Source organism: Rhinoraja longicauda, chromosome 13, assembly GCF_053455715.1.
Source record: "Rhinoraja longicauda isolate Sanriku21f chromosome 13, sRhiLon1.1, whole genome shotgun sequence".
In the NCBI taxonomy this organism is placed as follows: Eukaryota; Metazoa; Chordata; class Chondrichthyes; order Rajiformes; family Arhynchobatidae; genus Rhinoraja; species Rhinoraja longicauda.
Genome location: NC_135965.1, coordinates 46402298 through 46419820, shown reverse-complemented (window position 1 = coordinate 46419820; position 17523 = coordinate 46402298). Strand labels below are relative to the sequence as shown.

Sequence of the window (17523 nt, the reverse complement as noted above, 5' to 3'; positions counted from 1 at the left end):
TCAGTCTGAAGGAGGGTCTCGACCCGAAACGTCACCCATGTCTATCTTCGGATTAAACCAGCATCTGCTGCTGCATTCTTACATAAAGTCCAAGTAAAGATAGTCCGAGGATCTCCAATGAGGTAGATGGTAGCTCGGGGAAAGGTCCTGCACCAGGGAGCCTGTCGCTGCCCCACTGTCAATCATTGTACGGGGAGTGTGTTGCCATCCCCAGGAATCTGTCACTACCCCCGGGACCTGCCACCGTCCCCAGGGCCGGTCCCTGTAACCGGGAGCCCGTCACCCTCCTCCGGTGGTCTCTCACTCACCTCACTCACCCCCCCACCCCCCCCTCTTCCCTCCCTCCTCCCGGATCTGTCACCGTCCCCGCGATCTGCGGTCGCGCCGCTGGAACCGGAGCAGCGACTCTCCGGCACCGGCCCCGCTTCATGGAGCCACCGTGGGTTCAGCAGCACCTGCTCCTGCAGAGAAGGCGCGGCTAGAGGCGGCGGCCCCTCGGCCCTCGGCCACCCTCCCCGATCGGGCCGGGGTATCGGGACTGGGGTAGCGCTCCTATTACCGGTCCCCGGGTTTCGCTCCGCTCCGCTGCCGCTCATTGGACCCCGGGCTGGGGTACCGGTCCCCGGGCTGGAGTGCTCCCTCTCACTGGGCCCGGGCCAGCGCTGGGGTACCGGGCTGCGCTCCGCTCGCTCCCACCGGGTGGGCCCCGGGCTCGAATACTCCTTGTGGGCCCGGGCCTAAGATGGGGTACCGGTACCGGGCTCCGCTGCGCTGCCACTCACCGGATGGGCACCTGGCCCCGGGCTCAAGTACTCCCTTTCACTGGGCCCCGGACCTGCGCTGGGGTACCGGGCGGCGCGACGCGACGCGACGCTCCCTCTCACCGGGCCCGCGCTGGGGTACCGGGCGCCGCGATGCGACCCTCGGCAACAGCTTCCGGATGGTGAAACGGAAGCCGTTGGTGCGCGGCCGCTGCGCATTGTGGGAGTTGTAGTCCCGCAGGGGCTGACGGTCGGGCAGCGTCTGTGGAGGGAGGCGATGTATAGTGTAGGAAAATAACTGCAGGTGCTGGTACAAATCGAAGGTGTTTATTCACAAAATGCTGGAGTAACTCAGAGGGTCGGGCAGCATCTCAGGAGAGAAGGAATGGGTGACGTTTCGGGTCGAGACCCTTCTTCAGACTGAAACGTCACCCATTCCTTCTCTCCACAGATGCTGCCTGTCCCGTTGAGTTACTCCAACATTTTGTGAATAAATATCTATGGAGACGATGGTCATTTATGGTTCCCCTCACGCCATGACCCCCGGCCATCGGCTCTCACAGCCACCCCCACATGTGAACCGGTCCGTTGCCGAGAGACGCAACACCTGTCCCCACACCTCCTCCTTCCCTTCCCCGCCCCCACCCACACAGTCTCTGCAGCTGAGACACACGTTCACACACAGCTCCTCTCCGCATCGACTGAATGGCCATCAGCCAGACCAAGCGAGGCCAGGCAACCCTTTCACCAAACTAGGCCTGCTGGATATCCCGGTGCTCCCCCATTCCCACAGTCAACAACGTCCTGGGCCGTTGCCAGAGCGAGGTCACATGAAAACTGGAGGAATAGCCCCAATGTAATAATAAGGAACTGCAAATGCTGGTTTATACCAAAGATAGACACCAAATGTGGAGTAACTCAGCGGGTCAGGCGGCATCTCTTCCTGCACTCTCCCACTTTCTCATTTCCCCTCCACCCTGCACGCTTCTCCCATCCCAAGTCCCACATCTCCCTCTTTTCCCTTCACTACTTACCCATCCGCCCAACCCTCACCCTAACCTTCCATCCCCACCCCTCACCGGCTTTACATTTCACTCTTCTTTCTTCTCTCCTTATCTGGCCCCTTTTTGTTTCATTTTCACCTCTAGTCACTTACTCACCCATCTGCCAAATTCCCTCTCCCTCATCTGTATCCACCTCTCGCTTTCCAGGTCCCCACCCCCACCTCTCTTTCGAACTCTCCCCTCTCCACTCCATCAGTCTAACGATGGATCCAGGCACGAAACGCCGCCTGTCCATTCGCTCCACAGATGCTGCCTGAGCCGCTGAGTTCCTCCAGTCCGCTGTGTTCTGCTCAGGCTTCCGGCATTTGCAGTCTTTGGAGATTGCTGGATTAGATGGCGCAGCCCCTGAATCTCTGCGACGGCTTTCTTGTAATTAAAATCAGTCTTGCCGCATTAAATGTTCCCCTTGTTTATGGTTTGTGAGATCAGATGTGTTTAATTGTATTATTGCAGGAGTCGCTGAGTTTGTTGCCTCTCTCTGCCGCCACCTTGGACAGCACCTGCTCAGAGACTGCAATAGGGAGCGGCGGCAGATAATAACTCGGTCAGAAGTGCAAACGGTACCTGGCCGCTTGGGAGAGCACAACCACACAGGCGATAAACCCCGTGATCCCCGCCTCCGTAACTTCAACAAGTGACTCCGCGGGTCTGCCCCGTTGGCCGCTCATCCGCCGCCAGATATGCTCACTCACATTGTGACATCAACGTCGCCGCCGCTGCCATTAACCTGACTTGTTTTACAATCAATCCGTTCCCCAGAGGCGCTGACTGAAGGACGGTGCCAGTCCGTGGCCGAGTGGCCGTCCGCCTGGACATTTCATGTATTAGAGACACGGTTACAGCAGAAATGCTTCAGCATAAAGTGGGAAATCTCTGGGATTGACGTGTTTTACATGTTGATGGCCCAAATGCACACATAATCTGCAAACCCACTCTGCTTTTCACAAGAAGGGACTCAACCCGAAACGTCACCTGTCCATGTTCTCCAGAGATGCTGCCTGACCCGCTGTGTTACTCCAGCACTCTGTGTCTACTTCCCTTTCACATTATGGGACAGACCTCATTTTAACGGAAGTCAACACGACGTTATTTTACAAGTCATCTGTTAGCATGGAACACATAATTACTTATAAAATAAAGAACGATGATGAAAATATAGTTTTTAGGAATTCCAGTCGGTGCGACGGGAGTGCGCCGGGATCTATTTATCTGTAATTTGACTCCATCACACGGGAGAACAGAAAGGTGCGGTCCTGATGTCGTTTCAAAGGCTGAGTAGAAATTAGTATGTGACAATAGACAATAGACAATAGGTGCAGGAGGAGGCCATTCGGCCCTTCGAGCCAGCACCGCCATTCAATGTGACCATGGCTGATCATTCTCAATCAGTACCCCGTTCCTGCCTTCTCTCCATACCCCCTGACTCCGCTATCATATCATATCATATATATACAGCCGGAAACAGGCCTTTTTCGGCCCTCCAAGTCCGTGCCGCCCAGTGATCCCCGAAGAGCTCTATGTAGCTCTCTCTTGAATGCAATCAGAGAATTGGCCTCCACTGCCTTCTGAGGCAGAGAATTCCACAGATTCACAACTCTCTGACTGAAAACGTTTTTCCTCATCTCAGTTCTAAATACCCCTTATTCTTAAACTGTGGCCCGTTCTGGACTCCCCCAACATTGAGAACATGTTTCCTGCCTTTAACGTGTCCAACCCCTTAATAATACGTTTCGATAAGATCTCCTCTCATCCTTCTAAATTCTAGTGTATACAAGAAGTATTCCAGTGTATACAGTGTAGTCCAGTGATTTGTCTTCCGATTTTATTTCAAATGTGACCATGGGAACTCAGAAAAACGTTAAATCATTCAGATTCGGATCAGTTTATTGTCATATACAGAGTGCAATGAAATTCATTGTTAACTGAAGCTTACTGAGTAAACAGCATCCACACCGCGATGATCAATATGACGATAGGCACAACAGCAGAATGGCGCGGGTCTAAGTAATAGGAGCACAATTAGACCATTCGGTCCATCAAGTCTACTCCGCCATTCAATCATGGCTGGTCTATCTCTCCCTCCTAACCCCATTCTCCTGCCTTCTCCCCATAGCCACTGACACCCGTACTGATCAATAATCTATCTATCTATCTCTGCCTAAAACGGATCCATTGATTTGGCCTCCACAGCCTTCTGTAGCAAATAATTCCACAGATTCACCACCCTCTGACTAAAGACTCAGTCTGCAATAGTGCATGAAATACCAACGTACAATAACGGGCTAACGGGTTGAGTTCAGGGTGAGAGGATGCGGCAGCGCCTTCGGGATTGGGGTGACAGCGAGATGCAGAAGTCAGAGAGCGCGGGGAAGAGGCGCTTCTGAAGCCGGGATGTCCGGGATGTGAAGCCCGGACACCTTCCCCAGAAGGTGGAGGGGGAATGTGCGGGACTGTTACCCCGGGGGGGGGGGTGGTCTTTGGGGGGTAGGTGAAGGGGGCACCAGGGTTCGCTATTCCAGGAGAGTTGGCCGGGTATTCTTCTCCCAGTGGCCCTCGGTCGTGCCTGCTGTAGGTGAATATAGATACAGGGGTCATCGGTGTTAGCCTTTCCATCGCAGTCTGCACTGACAGCGCCTTATCAACTGTGAACGGGTCAAATGTCATCCGTTGTTGAGAGTTCAAGGCTCCATTACGTCGGGCGCACCTTTGTACCGATGTACCACAATATAAACAAACTGTGAAAGACCGAGGCGTGGTGTCACCTTGAGAAACGTGTCCAATCAAATACCACGAAGCTTGGTAAAGGGAGTGGAGACACGCTCTGCAGGTGGAAGTGGCATAAAGAGGGCGGAATATCAAACACGAGCATTAAATGATTATGCAAACTAGTAAGGAATTAAGTAGGTAACTGATTCGTTCCGTCTGAAACATAACGCGCGATGTCAACCAACTAATGTACGAAAGCCGGGTAGGAAAATAACATTCCTTCTCTCCAAGATGCTGCCTGACCTGCTGAGTTACTCCAGAAATTTGTGATACCTTCGAAATGTACGAAAGCTGGGTGATTCGCAGGAATCTGCCAGGAATTGAAACGGGATGAGAGTGAACAATAACTCAAATAATAAACGCACTCACGGATAAAACATCTGTGATACAAGATAACCGTAACGTGGGCACGGCATTGCTGTCTGACACGCTGTGTTACTCCAGCATTTTGTGTCTCTGGAATACCACAACCGTGTTCGTATCTACATGCTCCGTAGCCGCGCCAGAGTTTACATTAATATTACATTAACACGATTACATTGACGGGCTGGGATCTAAACTCCACGCGAAACCGAGACCCAAACACCAAACTCGCACTTGCATAATCGGAGAGCATAAACGCCGTTCGCGGCAATAAACGCAGCGATTTGTAAACGAAATGAAAGTGGCCCAATTGCTACCCTTGGCCGATTGTAATCATTGGACGGATCTGTGACGGATCCGCTCCAGAGTTGTACAACATCCTTAAAGTGGGCCTTGCGTTACACCCGGGCAGAGCAGACTGACGCAGAACGGGCGTGTAAGTGGCGGAAAGTGGTCGGATGGAACCTGAGGTCAGGATGCAGGGCGGGGGGCGGGGGGCGGGGGGGGGGTGGTCAGAGTGGTCGGAGGGGGGGGCGGTCAGAGTGGACGGGGGGGGGGGGGACCAACAACAGGGGAATTAAACAAATCATTGGGATTCGATGAGGATAGGAAATTCTCACCAAAGTTACCGATAACCCCGGCGAGTTTCAGCCCCGACCTCGCGGCGGACTCTTTCTAATCTCACATTTTGACAGCGCCACACTGAACATGACTGAATGCCACAGTAAAATCAAACATTGGTACCGAATGTATTCGCTTCATGTTGCTTTCGTTGATGTCCTCGCTGTCGGTTGAGCTGCGTTCGGTGGCTTTGATCCTAAACATGAAGCGGGGTTAGGTGATCATTTATTGGGCTGTGGGACAAAATGCCCTCTGATGCTCAATGACCTCCCCCTGGAGATTCCTTTTCACCATGTACTGCCACTTTGGTTTGGCCCACGGTCTCGTCACCCTCGTCCAAATCAGTTCGCCATTCCACTTGCCCTTCTGTAGATTTGTAGGAGTCAGTCGGTTTGAGTTTATGCTAGGTTCAGGCCATTGGGCCCTAGCGTCTGTAACGCTTCCGTTTATTCCCTCTCTGCCCTCGTCCTACGTCCGGATGACCAACTTATATTTGTTTCTAGGCCCATGAACGGGGTTAAGGTTAGGGTTAGTGTTAAGGATCGGGTCGGACCGCCGTCGTCCGCCCAGTGCTCGGTTTGTCCGGGTGGAGTGGCGAGTGAGAAGGAATAGGTGACGGTTCGAGTCGAGACTCATCGCGAGGAATGTGTGTAACGAGCAATCCCCGCGTACATTTCTTGGACAATGGAATCATTGCAATTTCAAGAGGAAAACTCTGCAGTCAGAGCGTGGCCAAGGCCCCGTGTTTGTCCAGCGCCTCAGTTCACACCGATGCGCGGGGATTACGTGCGTTTACCTTCTTTAAAATAAGCCGTTTATGTAATTGCTTGAAATCTGTGGCATATTTTGTTTTATTATGAACGAATAATGGTCGGTCTGACACGCCGCCTTTCACGAAACAAGGCTTCCAGCTCTCCCAATGCAGGTTCAGACTGAAGAAAGGTCTCGACCCGAAACGTCACCCATTCCTTCTCTCCCGAGATGCTGCCTGACCTGCTGAGTTACTCCAGCATTTTGTGAATAAATACATTCGCAGGTTCAGAAAAGCAGATCTCGCATTTCAGGCCCGTCAGTGATCACGGAGTCTTTGCCGTGATTTAGACAGAGAAGCGCCTACTAACCACCAAATACAATTGTTCATGTTTATATACAAAGGTTGCATTTTAATAAGAGAATCTATGTGTGCGTTTAATTAATGCTGTTTCGCGGTGTCCACGTTGGCAGACAGTCCATTTATTGGGACCAAGCTGAGAATTGACCAAACCGTACCATTAATTCACATTCTTCAGCATCGCACGGATGCCATTACTACATCATAACAACTTATATCTGGCGTCACACATTAAACGCGACCGTTCCACAGAATGGCAGAGTTCCATTGGTGTGTGAAGGAAAACTAGAAACAAATCCTTCTAAAAACTCGGGCAGTGCAGCTTCCGCCGACCAGCCGAGCGGCGAAGCGTTAAAGAGATTTACACTAAAACAGGATGTCTCGTGAAGGTTGTGTTTTTACCGTTTCTGAAGTATTGAGAATTCCTTCCAACTTCAATCATCGATTTCCAATTTTTCGCCGGCTGCCTAATTCGTCAAACACAAAGTGCCGGAGTACCCAGCGGGTCAGACAGCATCTGTGGCGAACATGGATACGTGACGTTTCACAGAGTGCTGGAGTAACTCAGCGGGTCAGGCAGCATCTGTGGAGAACATGTATAGGTGACGTTTCACAGAGTGCTGGAGTAACTCAGCGGGTCAGGCAGCATCTGTGGAGAACATGGATAGGTGACGTTTCACAGAGTGCTGGAACAACTCAGCGGGTCAGGCAGCATCTGTGGAGGGAATGGATTGACTGCGATCCTTCAGTCTCAAGAAGGGTCCCGACTCGAAACGTCATCTGTCGGTTTCCTCCACAGATGTTGCCTGACCTGCTCAGTTACTCCAGCACTTTGTGTTTTGCTCGAAATGCCTTGCGATTCCTTATGCCTGATCATCACCGACACCCAATTTTAAAGAAAAGGAGTGGAAATATGAACTAATTATTTGGTGCCTTTTCATCGTTTAAACTCCAATCCCGGATTCACTGTTAACTAAATATAAAATATCTTTACAATATTATTGTGTAGGAAAATAATTGCAGATGCTGGTACAAATCGAAGGTATCACAAAATGCTGGAGTAACTCAGCGGGTCAGGCAGCATCTCTGGAGAGAAGGAATGGGTGGCGTTTCGGGTCGAAACGCTTCTTCAGACTGACATCAGTAAAACAACATTCGCTGCTCGTCATATTCACCCGTATTCAGATAATAGTTACTAGTTTTTCACGAGCATGTTTGTGGATATGTAAGGGGCGATACCAACGGATGATCCGTGTGGTTTCTTAATCTTAGGGGATGAACACGATAAAATATTGATCTACACCCGCACCGTATCGGTTTATCTGTTTATTGGTTTTCAAATGTTCAACGACTGATCGACCGCTCCGACCGTGAAGCCGCCGCCTTCCCGCTTTGGCGAACGCACCATTCCATCACTGACTCAGAGTTGGAGTGGCAGCCGGTGCGGGGTTAGGAGCGGTGGGAGGGAGGGGGAGGGAGAGAGAAGGGAGAGGGGATGGAGGGGGAGGGGGAGGGAAAGGTGAGAGGGGGAGGGAGGGAGAGGGGGACGGGGAGGTGGGAGAGGGACGGGGGAGGGGGTGTGAGAGGTGGGAGGGGGAGGGAGGGAGGGGGAGGGAGAGGTTGGAGGGGAAGGGAGAGGGGAGGGAGAGATGGGGGAGGGAGAGGTGGGAGGGGAGGTGGGGAGAGGGAGAGGTGGGGGGAGAGAGAGGTGGGGGAGAGGTAGGAGGGGGAAGGGGAGGGAGGGAGAGGGGGAAGGAGAGGTGGGAGGGGTGGAGGGAGAGGGGAGGGAGAGGGGGAGGGAGGGAGAGGTTGGAGGGGGAGGGAGAGGTTGGAGGGGGAGGGAGAGGGAGAGGTGGGAGGGGGAGGGAGAGGAGGGAGTGGGGAGGGAGGAAGGGAGGGAGAGGTGGGAAGGGGAGGTGGGAGGGGGAGGGAGAAGTGGGAGGGGGCGGGAGGGAGAGGGATCCGGCTTTTCTTTCCCTCTGGTTGTGCCAACAAGTTGCAAAAGGCATTGGCTGACGTCACTGCATCTTATAAAATGATGGAAAGCGGCGAGAAACATCATTCGCCTCTCGATCCGCGGGCAGACGCGGCTCCGACAAACTCATTGCAGGCAGTGGTCGAGGCGGGGACCCGCCGCTGTTTGAAGCCGGGATGTACCTCTGCTCGCTGGTGCTGTCCGGGCTATTACTGGTTTTACTCTCCGCCGAGGCCAAACCCGCGCCCCAGGTAACCGGTTGAAATGTGTTCATTTGCACATCCCCAGCTCCCCCCGCGTTACACCGTGTCCACCCCCCCCCCCCTCCGCGTTACACCGTGCCCACTCCCCTCGCGTTACACCGTGTCCACTCCCCCCGCGTTACACCGTGCCCACCCCCCCCCCCCGCGTTACACCGTGCCCACCCCCCCCCTCCGCGTTACACCGTGCCCACCCCCCCCTCCGCGTTACACCGTGCCCACCCCCCCCCCCGCGTTACACCGTGCCCACCCCCCCCCTCCGCGTTACACCGTGTCCACTCCCCCCCCCGCGTTACACCGTGTCCACTCCCCCCCCCCGCGTTACACCGTGTCCACTCCCCCCCCCGCGTTACACCGTGCCCACTCCCCCCCCCCGCGTTACACCGTGCCCACTCCCCCCCCGCGTTACACCGTGTCCACCCTCCCCCCCCGCGTTACACCGCGCCCACTCCCCCCCCGCGTCACACCGTGTCCACCCCCTCCCCCCCCCGCGTTACACCGTGTCCACGACCGCAGCGGCGAGAATAACTCACCTTGTCACGGGTAGAAAGTGGTCGCAACGACTCAATATCGTTTAGAACGGAGATGAGGAAAAACTTTTTCAGTCAGAGTTGTGAATCTGTGGAATTCTCTGCCTCAGAAGGCAGTGGAGGCCAATTCTCTGAATGCATTCAAGAGAGAGCTAGATAGAGCTCTTATGGATAGGGGGAGTCAGGGGGTATGGGGAGAAGGCAGGAACGGGGTACTGATTGAGAATGATCAGCCATGATCACATTGAATGGCGGTGCTGGCTCGAAGGGCCGAATGGCCTCCTCCTGTACCTATTATCTATCTTTAAGATGCCATGGTCTTTCTTAACACCTCGATGCGACACAAACTCTGCGCATAAATGTACCGAATGAACGCGATGAGTTTGGGCTGTTTGGTTACAGTGGTCGCTCTACCACCGCCGTCCCATCATTTTGCGCTCATTCTATTTCAATATTTCAGATGTCATCAGGTGTAATACCACGGGCGTGTTTGGTGACAATTTCAGCTGTAAATGCGTTATCTGTAAACATACAGACGTTGGTGAAGTGTACAGCTGAAATAACACTGAGCATTTGGAAGTGTAGGGCGGTGTAAACATGCTGATTTAACGCGCTGTGACAACAGACCCTGGTATCCCACTTGCTTTCACAGGCTCCTGCACATTTAGCGGGTGAACAGTTCCTTGGGACTTTCCTCTCGGAAGGAAGGGGTGACATTACGAGTGTGAGGGGCAAGGTGCGGCTTGTTCGCAACGCCAGCCACGAGGCCGGATTCCCGCGGAGGGGTAAGAAGAAGTCCCGCAAAAAGGGAAAGAAAAAGGGTTGTTTCCGACAGAAGATGGACAAGATCGGCGCGATGAGCAACTTGGGCTGTTAGACGCGCCACTCACTCTCAGCCACGGTAAGTTCCTGCTGCGGCCAGCCAATGCCGGCATTTATTTCACTGCTAATGTTTGCTGGGGCCCAGAAACACGGCGCTGCGTAGACCAGACCAGTGGGCGTGGAGAGGAGAGTGCCTTAAATAAAGAGAGTTTCACGCAGCGAGTTGCTTCAACGCGGTAACACTCGGGCGCTCAAGTTCCGCCAATGTTTTTCTGTCATCCTCGGCTTGCGCTGAAAAGCGAGTTGTCGCAGCGACGCGGGGTGTCACCGCCGTTCGGCCACCCTGCCCGTTACTGCCCCACTAACCGGCGCTTGTTTGTATTGATAGGACACCGGATTCCGAACACTATCTGGACGTCTTCTTGTTTCGCGAGAGTAGCTTTTCCTCAGAAAACGACGCCGTTTCCCCCCGGTACGAAGAAAGACATTTACCAGCGACTCTTGGGAAGAACCGCGACGGAGCATGTTGACATGACTGTTTGTTTATTCCATTTCTGCATAAATGTATTTATGTTTAAACTATATCTTTATAAAAGAAAGATATTTATGAAAGTTTATTTATGTAACAATCTGAAGACAGGATTGGAGTAGAATTTGTAACATTTGTCCTAGTAGCGATTACGTGCTAAATTGCATTTGACGACAGTCCGACAGTCTCCTTATTTATTATAGTCCGTGAAATACGAAATAAAAACAGACCTGCCAGCACTCCGCTTGGTTTCCAGGAGCTTGTTTAAATTCAGTGCTGTTTTGTTGGCGATTTCACCGGGATCACAGTCTGCTCCGCCCGCACTTGCGACCTTGTTCAGACTATCGTCTGTCCACTCCCTCCACAGATGCTGCCTGACCCACACAGTTCCTCCAGCACTTTGTGTCTTGTTCAGAATTCCAGCATCTGTAGTTCTTGGAATCTCCGTCTCCGGGGGGATAGAGTTTTGGGGGGTGCGGAGGGAGGGGTGGTTGGTGGCTGTGGGGAGGGGGGTGGGACGGGGGGCTGTGGTGGACGGGGGGAGGGGGTGGAAGGGGCTATGGGGGGGTGGGTGGGGGCTGTAGCAGGGGTGTGTGGGGGGTGGCTTGATCCAGGAGGTGAGGTGTGGACCGTGTAAGCACTAGACTCTTCACCCTCCATCTGAGTCCATGCAATCATTGCGACCAAGATCCAACTGAACAAGTCCGACAATATTTTATATTGACTCGGATTGATACCGTGTGGAAACAGGCCCTTCGGCCCAACTTGCCCACACCAGGCAACATGTCCCAGCTATACTAGTCCCACCTGCCTGCGCGTGGTCCATATCCCTTCACACCTGTCCGATCCATGTGCCTGCCTAACTGTTTCTTAAACGATGGGATCGTCGCTGCCTCAACTACCTCCTCGGGCAGCTTGTTTCATACACCCACCATCCCTTGTGTGAAAACGTTACCCCTCAGATTCCTATTAAATCTTTTCCCCTTATACCTTGAACTTTTGTCCTCTGGTTCTTGATTCACCTGTTCTGGGCAATGACTCTGTGCGTCTACCCGATCAAATGATTTTATACACCTCTGTAAGATCACCCTTTATCCTCCTGCGCTCCATATAATAGAGACCCAGCCTAATCAACCCCTCCCTATAGCTCACATCCTCTTTAAAAGAGAGTTAGATAGAGCTTTAGGGGCTAGCGGAATCACGGGATATGGGGAGAAGGCAGGCACGGGTTACTGATTGTGGATGATCAGCCATGATCGCAATGAATGGTGGTGCTGGCTCGAAGGGCCGAATGGCCTCCTCCTGCACCTATTTTCTATGTTTCTATGTCCTGGCAACAATCCTCGGAAATTTTCTCGGAACCCTTTCAAGCTTGACAATGTCTTTTCAATAACATGGTTCCCAGAACCGAACACAGTACTTTAAATGCGGTCTCACCACGTCTTATACAACTGCAACATAACCTCCCAACTTCTACACTCAGTTTCATTTATATTTTAATGTAACGAAAGCTCAGGGACGGAAAGGAGAAAATACGTGCAATTTTGATTCGTTTCAAATCAACTAAAAAAAATAATAGTAGATAATTTAAAAAAAAAACTACTTCAGGTTGGGGCCGATAGCAACACAACCTTACCCGAGGAATAACTTCCACTCAAAGTCATAAGGACATAATAGGAGCAGGATTATGCCATTTGGCCTATCAAGTACTCCGCCATTCAATCATGGCTGATCTATCTCTCCCTCCTAACCCAATTCTCCTGACCTCTCCCCATAATCTCTGACACCCCACTAATCCAGAATATAAGAATATTCTCTACCTTAAAAATATCCATTGGCCTCCACAGCCACATGTGCCAAAGAATTGCACAGATTCGCCACCTTCTAACTAAAGAGCGAGCTTCCATTTGCAACACTCACTCTTGCGGTAAATTCAGTGGAAGGGGAAGGGTGGAATAACCAACCAGCTGATTCACGCTAAAATAAGATGTTCTGTTGTTCGACAACCCACTGTCAACATTTTCATTGTGTGTTATGAAATCTAAAGACCTTTGTGAAGATAGGTCTGTCTTTGGCACAAACAAGGAACTGCAGATGCTAGTTTCCCAAAATAGACACAGTGCTGGAGTAACTCAGCGGGTCAGGCAGCATCAGTGGAGAAAATGGATAGGTGATGTTTTGGGTCGGGACCTTCTTCTGACTCGATTGAAATGTCACCTATCCTTTTTCTCCAGAGACGCTGCCTAACCCGCTGAATTACTCCAGCACTCTGTGTTTTACTCAATGTTGCAGCACATCCCTCTGTGGCAATGAGTTCCACAGATAACTACCCTCTGACTAAAGAAGTTCCTCCTCACCTCCTTTCTAAAAGAGCACCTTTTAATTCTGAGGCTATGACTTCTGGTTCTAGACTCCCCCACCAGTGAAAACATCCTTTGCACATCCACTCTGTGCCTTTCATTATTCTGTAAGTTTCAATGAGGTCACCTCTTAACCTTCTAAACTCCAGAGAGTACAGACCTAGCGCAGTCAAACGCTCATCATATGCTAACCCACTCATTCCTAGATCATTCTTCTAAATCTCCTCTGGGCTCTCTCCAGAGCCAACACATCCTTCTTCAGATATGGGGCCCAAATTTGCTCACAGTGGTCCAAAGGCAGCCTGACCAGTGACTTATAGAGCTTCAGCATTACATCTCTGTTTTTATATTCACATCCTCTTGATACAAATTCTAGCATTGAATTTACCTTCCTTACTACCGATTCAGCTTGCAAATGAACATTTTGAGAGCCCTGCTGGAAGTCTGGTGGTGGAAGGTCATAAGGTCATAATAGGAGCAGAATTGGGCCATTCGACCCATCCAGTCTACTCCATCATTCATTCATGGCTGGTCTATCTCTCCCTCTCATCACCATTCTCCTGCCTTCTCCCCATAACCCGACAACCGTACTGATCAAAGCTGGTGGAAACTGTGTGTGGAATGTTTGGACAGGGGTGTGGAGGGATGTTCTTGCCCAGTCCACGGGGAGAGGATATAAGAGGGGTGAGGAGGGAAATCGATGGGACACGGTGAATGGTCCTGTTGGGTGTGGGGAAAGGGGAAGCCAGGGTTCATGAAGATTGAAGGTGCTTCAGAGGACACGGTGAATGGACCTGTTGGGTGTGGGGAAAGGGGAAGCCAGGGTTCATGAAGATTGAAGGTGTTTCAGAGGACATGGTGCAGAAAGGTTCAACATTTACTACAGAGATGGAGGACTGGACAAAATGGAATAGAACCCTGCCAGAAATATAAAAGAATGTACAAATGGGAAATAGAACTCTCTATTTATTTTCTATAAGGCCCAGAGACATTTAAAGAGTTTAACACCTCTCACGGTTTTTATTTCACTTAACATCTTTTCCGAGAATTGTGGCGTACAAAATTTAACTTGCATAACCTTGCATTGTGGCTCTTCTTGGTAATGATCAGATCTTGTCATTAAAATATAGATTCCCAAGGATTTCTGGGTTGGCTCCCAGGCACCTTGTGCCAGTCTAGTCCATCCACCAGAGATGGATAAAAGATCATAATAGATGGTAAGCTTCATAATAGATGGTAACACCCTCTCATAATAGAGTGGGTGCTACCACTGAGTAAACTGCAGCTGAGGGAACTAAAGGTGACAGCAGAATGCAGCAGGCAAGCTTCAGTCATTCCATGGCCACACAACATTGTGAGGAGTGATGCTGAGCAGCTCTCCAGCCACGGGGGGATTGGATGCTGCAGGTTCTCTCCTGATGTCAGGCGGTGAGCTCCAGGGCTTTGTCTCTGGAGAGATGAAAGATTGTGACATGGATTTGAGAATGTGAAGCTGCACTGAAGGGCTCTCGTGCTGGCTCTGCCCTTTCCCCAGATGCAGTGTCAGTTTACAACATCTGACAACGAAGCCTTGGCAAGTTTGCACAGTGCATCTTGTCAGTGGAGCACACCACAGCCTCAGAGTACCCTCAGAGCAGAGGAATGTTTAAGGCAGTGTAGCGGACCACATCAGCCAAGATATTGTTATGGGTCATCAAGAGTCAAGAGTGTTTTATTGTCATACTAGACCAAATGGACCCGTTGGGACCATTCCTCGTTGAGGGGGAACAGGGAAGGGGAGAGGGTGTCACTGAGTGAGCCCTGGACCCAAAGCCTCTCCTGTATTGGTGTAGCACCCTCAACCCCCCCACTCAATCCTCCTTATCCCCCCTCCTCCCCCACTTCATACCCCCTACTCCACCCCCACTTGTCCCTCCCCTGTGCGCAGCCCCACTCCCCTCCTCCACCCCATTCCCCCCTCCTCTTCCCTCCCCTCCGTGGAGCCGTTGGCGGCGAAAGGCACTTACCGAGCGTGCAGTGAGGAGGAGGGAGAGCCGGACTACTCGAGTCGGGCAGCGGTGGTGGGACTACTGGAGTCGGGCAGTGGAGGTGGGAATACTGGAGTCGGGCAGCGGTGGTGGGACTACTGGAGTCGGGCAGTGGAGGTGGGACTACTGGAGTCGGGCAGTGGAGGTGGGAATACTGGAGTCGGGCAGTGGAGGTGGGAATACTGGAGTCGGGCAGCGGTGGTGGGACTACTGGAGTCGGGCAGTGGAGGTGGGAATACTGGAGTCGGGCAGTGGAGGTGGGAATACTGGAGTCGGGCAGCGGTGGTGGGACTACTGGAGTCGGGCAGTGGAGGTGGGCCTACTGGAGGCGGGCGGCGGCGGAGTCTGGGACAGTGGGGAGGGGAGGAGAGAGGCGCGGCGGGAGGCGCACACAACATGGCGGAGCGTGAGGACGAGGAGGAGGAGTGCGGCCGCCATCTTTCTGAAATCGCGACGGGGCCGTCGGTGGCAGCGGCCCTCGTCGACGCCGCCATCGGTGGAAGCGGGAGGAGAAGCTGCCCGCTGCGCTGCGGCCTGTGTGCGGTAATGGTGCGCTGGGCCCGGGCGGGAGGGAGGACTCGAGGACGCCGTGGGTGGAAGGGACGGAAGGGAAGGATGAGGACCATCAATCCGACCATCTCCTCCTGCTCGGGAGTGTCCCCCGGGTGTGACAGAGCGGGGAGTGATTGCGGGCGGGCGGCTCCGCTAACGGCGTCCATCTTGTTTGTGCGAGTGAGGAGTGGCCGTGCGTGCCCAATGGTGACGTCATACGCACAGCACTTTGAAAAAAAAATGTTTAGAAATGAGAGTTTTAAATTTTAAAATGTCTCTAACTTAACAAATATACGACCAATGTAAATAAAACTTGTTATAAACAGTCGCCAGGACAGTAGTGATTAAAGTGGCGCAGAAATTGTGGCGCTATGGTTTACCGTTTTGGCAAAATGACAGAAAAACATATATTTACATAAGGATATATATACATAAAGATATATATATATATGTGTGTGTGTGTGTGTGTGCATAAATGTGATACTGGAGAGATTTTTTAATGTCATTTTTATTTGTATGTAAAAGTGTATTCTGTTTACTTGATGGGAATTTTTTACTTGTGTGTGTGTTACTTCATGTAATACATAATATAAACTTATGGTTCCAGACTTTCCTCAACTGTTGCAAAATTAAAATTTGTATTAGGTTTCTACCGATAATTGGACACGAAAATGTGACATTTTTTACACATCGTAATTTATGTGAAAATATATACCTATCGTAATGGCCTACATTTGTCTAGACAATTTTTTTTGAGGACCTTTGATATGCCTTTCCAAATCCGACTTTGCTTGGAGAAATTAGTTGCACATATTCATGTGGGAGAGTAAAAAATATCATGCTCATGTACGTAACTCATCATGTCCTGAGAGTTCCGTACGTAAGATGCCGTTGGAAATCATGAAAATTTAATATTTTTCGGATCGATATTCATTTGCTTCTATGATGCTCAAGCCAAGTAAAAAAAATAAATGTCCAAAAATTCTTAACTCAACATACTTTAAAGCAAAGGAGACATGCTGTGCTTACTTTGTTATCCGTGTCCAAATCGTTACGTACATAAGCAGGCATCATTAACCCACTGTTTTCATGTCTGGTGGATCTGTCAACTTATTAAAACATTTACATTGCTGTCATGAAAGAACCCACGGGTAAGTGTAGTTTGTCAGTTTTCTGCTGACGGTGCTGCAGCCTGACGACCCTTCATGTCTTCGGAGCGTCTGCTGGTTGCATACAGGAGACGTTCAATTGTCCAGCGCTATCTTCCTAATGAAAGCATTTAGCATCCCATCGAACACCATCTTGTTTGCGTTTTGAAAGGTAAGATTTTGTTTGTATTTTAAATGTATTTTGGGGGAAATACTAGCCGAGTTAGGTCGAGATTACAGCGTCTTCTGAAACATCGCGAAAATTCCCACGCTGTCAATGCTTCTCCGGCATCCTAATTTTCGCTGAAATCACTGACAAGTCGATAAGTACTTGAGAGTTTTGAACAATAACACCTTGTATGGGTTACTTTAAAACCAAGCTTCACTGTAACAAGGAATAAACTGGATTTAGTTCCGGTTTACTAATCGCTGTATTAAAAAAATAAAATTAAAAGTGGTTCAGTGGATTTTTGAGAAAAGTGTGTAGGCATTATTTGAAAATGTAAGGGAGATGCATATCTGGTTTCTGGGTTGAATATCTGGGTTTAGAGCCCACTTTGCATGTAATGGCTGAGACCAAAAACATCGCGAAAATTCCCACGCTGTCAAACTGTCGCCTCCAATCTACCTGTCA

At 51.0% G+C, this 17523-nt stretch overlaps 1 protein-coding gene and 1 long non-coding RNA gene across 2 annotated transcripts in view; one reads left to right on the top strand and one right to left on the bottom strand.

Moving 5' to 3' along the window:
* The window catches only part of dis3l2 (DIS3 like 3'-5' exoribonuclease 2), a 150959-nt gene extending 150030 nt beyond the window's left edge, over positions 1 to 929 (bottom strand). Inside the window, exon 1 of the mRNA XM_078410894.1 lies at positions 783 to 929. The gene's annotated coding sequence lies outside the window, so the exon portion shown is untranslated. The remainder of the gene's footprint in view (positions 1 to 782) is intronic.
* Positions 930 to 8694: 7765 nt separating this feature from the next.
* On the top strand, positions 8695 to 11023 carry LOC144599294 (uncharacterized). The gene is made up of 3 exons (XR_013547986.1): positions 8695 to 8912; positions 10104 to 10352; positions 10662 to 11023. It is a non-coding gene; the product is annotated as an uncharacterized LOC144599294 (long non-coding RNA).
* Positions 11024 to 17523: the final 6500 nt, after the last annotated feature.